Source organism: Thunnus maccoyii, chromosome 14, assembly GCF_910596095.1.
Source record: "Thunnus maccoyii chromosome 14, fThuMac1.1, whole genome shotgun sequence".
NCBI classification, from domain to species: Eukaryota; Metazoa; Chordata; class Actinopteri; order Scombriformes; family Scombridae; genus Thunnus; species Thunnus maccoyii.
In genome coordinates, this window is record NC_056546.1 from 4,127,808 (window position 1) to 4,133,178 (window position 5,371).

General features: G+C 39.9%; 1 protein-coding gene across 3 annotated transcripts in view; it reads left to right on the plus strand.

The window, feature by feature from the left end:
• The window catches only part of atrnl1a (attractin-like 1a), a 320,080-nt gene that overhangs the window by 301,590 nt on the left and 13,119 nt on the right, over positions 1 to 5,371 (plus strand). The gene's annotated exons all lie outside the window — the stretch shown is intronic.

Consider the following 5,371-nt stretch of genomic DNA (forward strand, 5'->3'; position numbering starts at 1 on the left):
AAACACATTTCCTTACTTTTTGTGCTAAGTTTACATGTTTGATGTGTGAATTTATCCATCATCTAAGTTTGTTCTGTTCTGGAGCAGTGTGTCGACCCATCTGAATACTGTACATTGAGGCTGCATTGACCTACAGTAGTAACCGTTAATTTGGTGATTTGCAGGTCAAAAGACGTCTGCTGGAAGTGAGGAGTTTTGTATTCATTCATATAAACTGATTATTCTTTTTTTTTATTCTGGAAATTACAATTGAAAGAGTCGTGGTTGTCACATGTTTGATGACTAGGCAACTATGTTCACAAGATCAGATTTGGATTTTTTTGAATGAAGGAAGTACCGGCGTAATATCAGCACCTACAGAGGATGTTGCATTGTAGGTTGTTTGTAGCCTTGATGTTGCTAGGCTAGCAAGAGCATTTGAGTTTATATTGAGTCTTTTAGAGTTAGTCGCCCCTAAAAGTGTTTCATTAGCTCAGTTTAGCTTGCAGGAGTGTCTGAAGGCTTGTGTAACGTGTCGAAAGTGCCTTCCTACGTCTTTACTGCAGAAATGGACCACAATCGTCTGTCAAGCAGCTGAGAATAACTGTTGTTACAGATGACGAGCAGCTAAAACAGACGGTCTTAAAAATGCCAAAGAAAATCAGGAGCAGGAGAAAGTATGAGTGTGTGACTGATAGAAAAGACACTCAATTGTGGGATATATATTGTTTTAATGAAAGTATTTCACTTTTACACTTTTTGAATACAAGGCTTCATGGATGAGGACTCTCTTCTCTTTGGATTAATAGTATCTCAGGGAAACTTTCCCAACAGGACGAATGTGAAAATGTGATGTATCTTCTAAAAGTTTTTTTTTTTTAAATAAAAACAGCTGTTGGAAAAGGAGCAGTGGTCTTATAGTCGGGCCAATTCAGTAAATGTCTAGGTTACTCACATTATATGTGTTTTTATAGCATTTAAATGACAAACTTTCAATATGACGCAGTAAAATGAAACGTTCTAACTGAAATGCTGCTGAAACAATTGATATATATATAACTTGGGAATCCAACAACATAATTTTTAAACCAAATGTAATCCAGATTTAACCAGCATGTATTTTAACCTGCAAATTTATCAAATTGATGCTGTCTGTGAGGCTCAGATTGGGAGGTGGTCAGGAGCAAATATGCAGCTGTAAATACTGATAAACCACTTTTGTAGTACATGGTGTTGCGGAGAAAAAAAACTCCTAAACTCACTTTTTGTCTGTCATACAATTGCAAGAAGCAGTTTGTACCTTGGCAGAGATAACAATGGTCACTGCAGTGCTGCTGTCTGGCAGTGTGGTCAAGCACAAATGTGTATTTTCTGACAGACGGTGCCTAAAAATAAAATCGAATGTCAACTTTTCGAGGGAAGTTTGAGATACAGTATGTTCTGGCTGCAGGTATATGCTGCATTTTGTATTTTGCACCCAGTTTTAGCAGTTTCAGCGTCTGTTTTCTTCTAACATATATAACATATTATCACTTCTCTCGTGTGTCATTCCTGTCAAGACTCGCAGTTTGAGCCGTTTGGTACTGAAACTATTCGTTGATTTACCGATTTGTCGATCAGCAGAAAATCAATTATCATTTATCAAGCAAAAGATTTACTGGTTCCAGCTTCTGATTTGCTGTTTTTTTTCTGGGAAATTCTGCAAACCTCTTCACTAAATAAATGAATAAAGCAGAAAAACGACACACAAAAGCAGCAACACGACAGAAATTCTGCAGGTCAACAATTGGTTAAAATCAACATGTTTATATTGTTTCTTACTTTAAGCATCAGCATGTTTTCCAGAGCCATATTATGTATTATTCAGAAAATCTCTTGACATATGGCACCTTTCAGGAGGCCTGATGTGGTTAGACCTGCCTGGTTTCTCTCCAACACTTAATATTAGATCAATTGTTCCCCTCAAAGAGACATCCTGACTTTCCACAGTCTGAGCTCATGTTGCCACTATAGACCCACGACATGCGATATCCCCCCGGTTGCTCCAGCCGACCACCGCGGGGCTGTAAAAAAATCACTGAGATGACAGCAGCACTTCCTCATAGACCTGACCGAGGCCTGCAGCATTATGCACCGTCAGCACGAGGCCAATTTTCTTTCCCTCCAGCTCATCTTCCACCTCAGTCAACCTCTCGTACTCTCTCTGCTCACACAGACCCTTCCCCTTCTTTATATATTCCTCTCCCCCTGCAGCTTTGCGTGAGACTGCTGTCAGTTTGTCTGTTTCAGTCTTTATGAGGTGGACCGTATGTAACTGTAGCAGGTGTGAGAAGCTTCTCTTCCTTCAGGCAGGAAGCCTTAAACATGGCGAGCGCCTGACAGAGGAGGGAAACGAGCAGAGCAGACGGAAAATGAAGCACTTTGCGAGAGAGCGTTTTTTCTCATCTAGAAGGAGCTTTAGGTTGAAGCCTTTAAAACACAGCAACAATCACTGTAGTCTAATTCAGGGGAGAGAAAGAGGTGGACCGAATGCGTAAGAGCGAGAAAATGAAAGCCTTCGCTTCCCTCAGAGGTAATTATGCTGCTGAAAAAAAAAACCTCTGAAGAGGTTAATGGTAACAAGTGCATTAGGAGCAAATGGAGGAGCAGTAAACAGCTCAGTGTCCAAGAAAAGGAGTGGAAAACAGGCTACTTTATGTTGAGCTAAATAGCAAAAAACACATTTAAACTGATTTAATTGTTGATTTGAATAAGTTGAGCTTGTAAAAATAAGTCACAGAAACCGGAGGTATGAATGGTTCGGACAACTGGTTCAACTTCGACCGAACATACTTATTGTTGTTTTATATGTAATGAAGAGTGATAGCCGATATATCAGACGTGCTTACTTGCAGTTTCACCTCCAGTAAAGTGGCTTTCGACTGTCTAGCTAAGCTTTTATTTATAAGCTGTCTGATCATCCGACGGCTTTTATTCATGCTTCATTGTATTGTGTAGTGATGTGACAGCGTTGTAGATTTCAATTAACCGTGAGCACGATGTTAATCTCACAAAGAGGCAGGGTCTCTGTCATTAGGTAAATGCTCAGTAGGTGATGTAATAAAATCTCACTACTGACAGACAAACAGATTACTCCTACATAGTTATGGTGTCTAATGAAATTTAGTGTTTTGAAAGGTTGCTGTGGTTTAGAAACAGGAAGTAGTTTGAGCGGAACTGCTGTCTGTTATGTTTACGGTGACAGTGGGAGCTTTACGTGTGTGGCTCAGTAATAAATGCTTTATATTTGTAGCAGTTGATCTTTAACGCACAACAAGACGATAGTTAATTACATGGCTGTAGGAACGTATCTCACTTCCTGCTGAACTGTAAAGCCTGTAAAGGTCCCGTTCGTCGTCTGATTGAGCTGAAGGCTGACTGTCTGTTTTTATGACTTGGATTTTGTGGTTGCACGTTAGTAATTATTCGTAATAAACGATTCTTTTCACAGTACGGATTCCTTCGAGTTGATACATGTAAATGTATCGAACCTTTCGAGTTTTGATACTTACTCTTAATACGAAATATGCCGTCAGTTTCTCCGTGACACTCGGTTATAGTACAGGCACATTCGACAGCTAGTGCTGCCTGCCCCACAATATTTCTCTTCAGTGCATGACCAGTCATCATGTATAAGTTTACATTAATAAAGATAAAATATTAATTTAATTGCATTGATTCAGCATCCCACTAGTATGTAGGTAGGCTATATAAGCAATACGATGTTACAGAAATGTGATGTGACACTGACTAATGATCTGTTGGTCTTTTTGAGGAGCAGGTAGCAGACCTCCTAGTTCCAGAGAGCAGCAGTTCCTTCAGTCATTCAATTTAACCTGCCGTCTGTCTGATTAAATCGCTTCTCGTTCACTCATACGTCTTCGTCCGAGAGAACGGTTCATTTGATCTCGTTCAGTGAGTAGCTGCCAGGTTGTCTCGACTCGAGTCACTCGCTGACGATCTCATCCGAGACAATGATTCCCGCTCATTCATGTTTTGAGCGACTGCACCACCGTAGCAGGCGGTGTGAGCAGTACCCTATGATAACAGTGAGTGGGTGTGGGTGGTATGAGTGGGAAAAGTCCGGGATTCATGAGCACTCGGTATGTTCGACAGGCTGACCCGGTACAAACCGGACACTAAAACGTTTTGTTTGTTCATTTTTGCCCATCAATATTTCACGTTTTTTGGATCTTTCTTTGGAGCTGATTCCCATTCACACACTTGCGCTAATATACAAATAAAACCAAAACAGAGGCAGGAAGTTGTTAGAATTAAATACAGAAACAAGTATAAAGTGCCTCAACTCTGTGACAAGGATTACAGCTGTACATGCCTTAAACAGAGATCCTAATCTCACCCATCTCTGCATCTTTGAGACCTGGCTCCACCCTACTGGTGCTGCCAAACTTTAGAATCAAATATATTTGCGTTAATTTGTACATTACTGATCATTAGCTTACCAGGCTAATGTAGCTCGTCGCTACACTCTCTTTCCCTCTTCACCCTCAGCATAGTTTATCTACTTGCAGCTCATGACACACATGAATGCAGATGATCAAAGAAAGAAAGAAATTCTATTTGAAAATTACCCAAGCAGACCCAGAACCTGGTGCTTTGTTAGTGATCATCAGATTCAGGTTGGGAAGCAGAACTCCATCAAGGATCTTACTCTTTACACCATAATATGATGTAATACTCAGCACCTGAGTTTTTGCCTTTGGACATTTTTAGATGACAAAACTGACCATCAAACCAGTTAAAGGACTTGTAAATGTCTTAAGGGGCATATCGTACATTTCCAGATCTATGTCTATATTCTGGAGCACTACTGGAATATCTTTGCATGATTTACAGTTAAAAAAAAAACATTTTAAATATCTTTAACTGGCCCTTTATTTAGCATAAACTCTCAAACAGGCCTTTTTAGCTCCTGTCTCTTTAAGGTCCCCCTCCTGATGAGCTTTCTCTGTTCTGATTGGCCAGTTTCAGGACGACTACGTAAACAAACAGTAGAAGAACTTCTTTTTCTCATTCTTTACTCAAAATGTAACCTTCTCAAATACATTCATACATGTTCGAGCCTGAATCTGATCCAAAATATGTGAGTGAACAACCTGAGTAACAAAAGCCACATGACAGACGGTTGTTTGTGGGCATGTGCAAACAATCTGATGTCATCATGGGGAGAAAACAGAGATAACTTTGCAAACAAAGCATCAGAGCAGGCTGAAGCCCTGGATTTTGACTTGCAGGCATCATTTTACATCCGTTCACCTCCAGTTTTGGAATTTTGACCATGTTTAACCCAAACATCCGAGATTATAACAGTTTAAAAATAACACATAAAAGC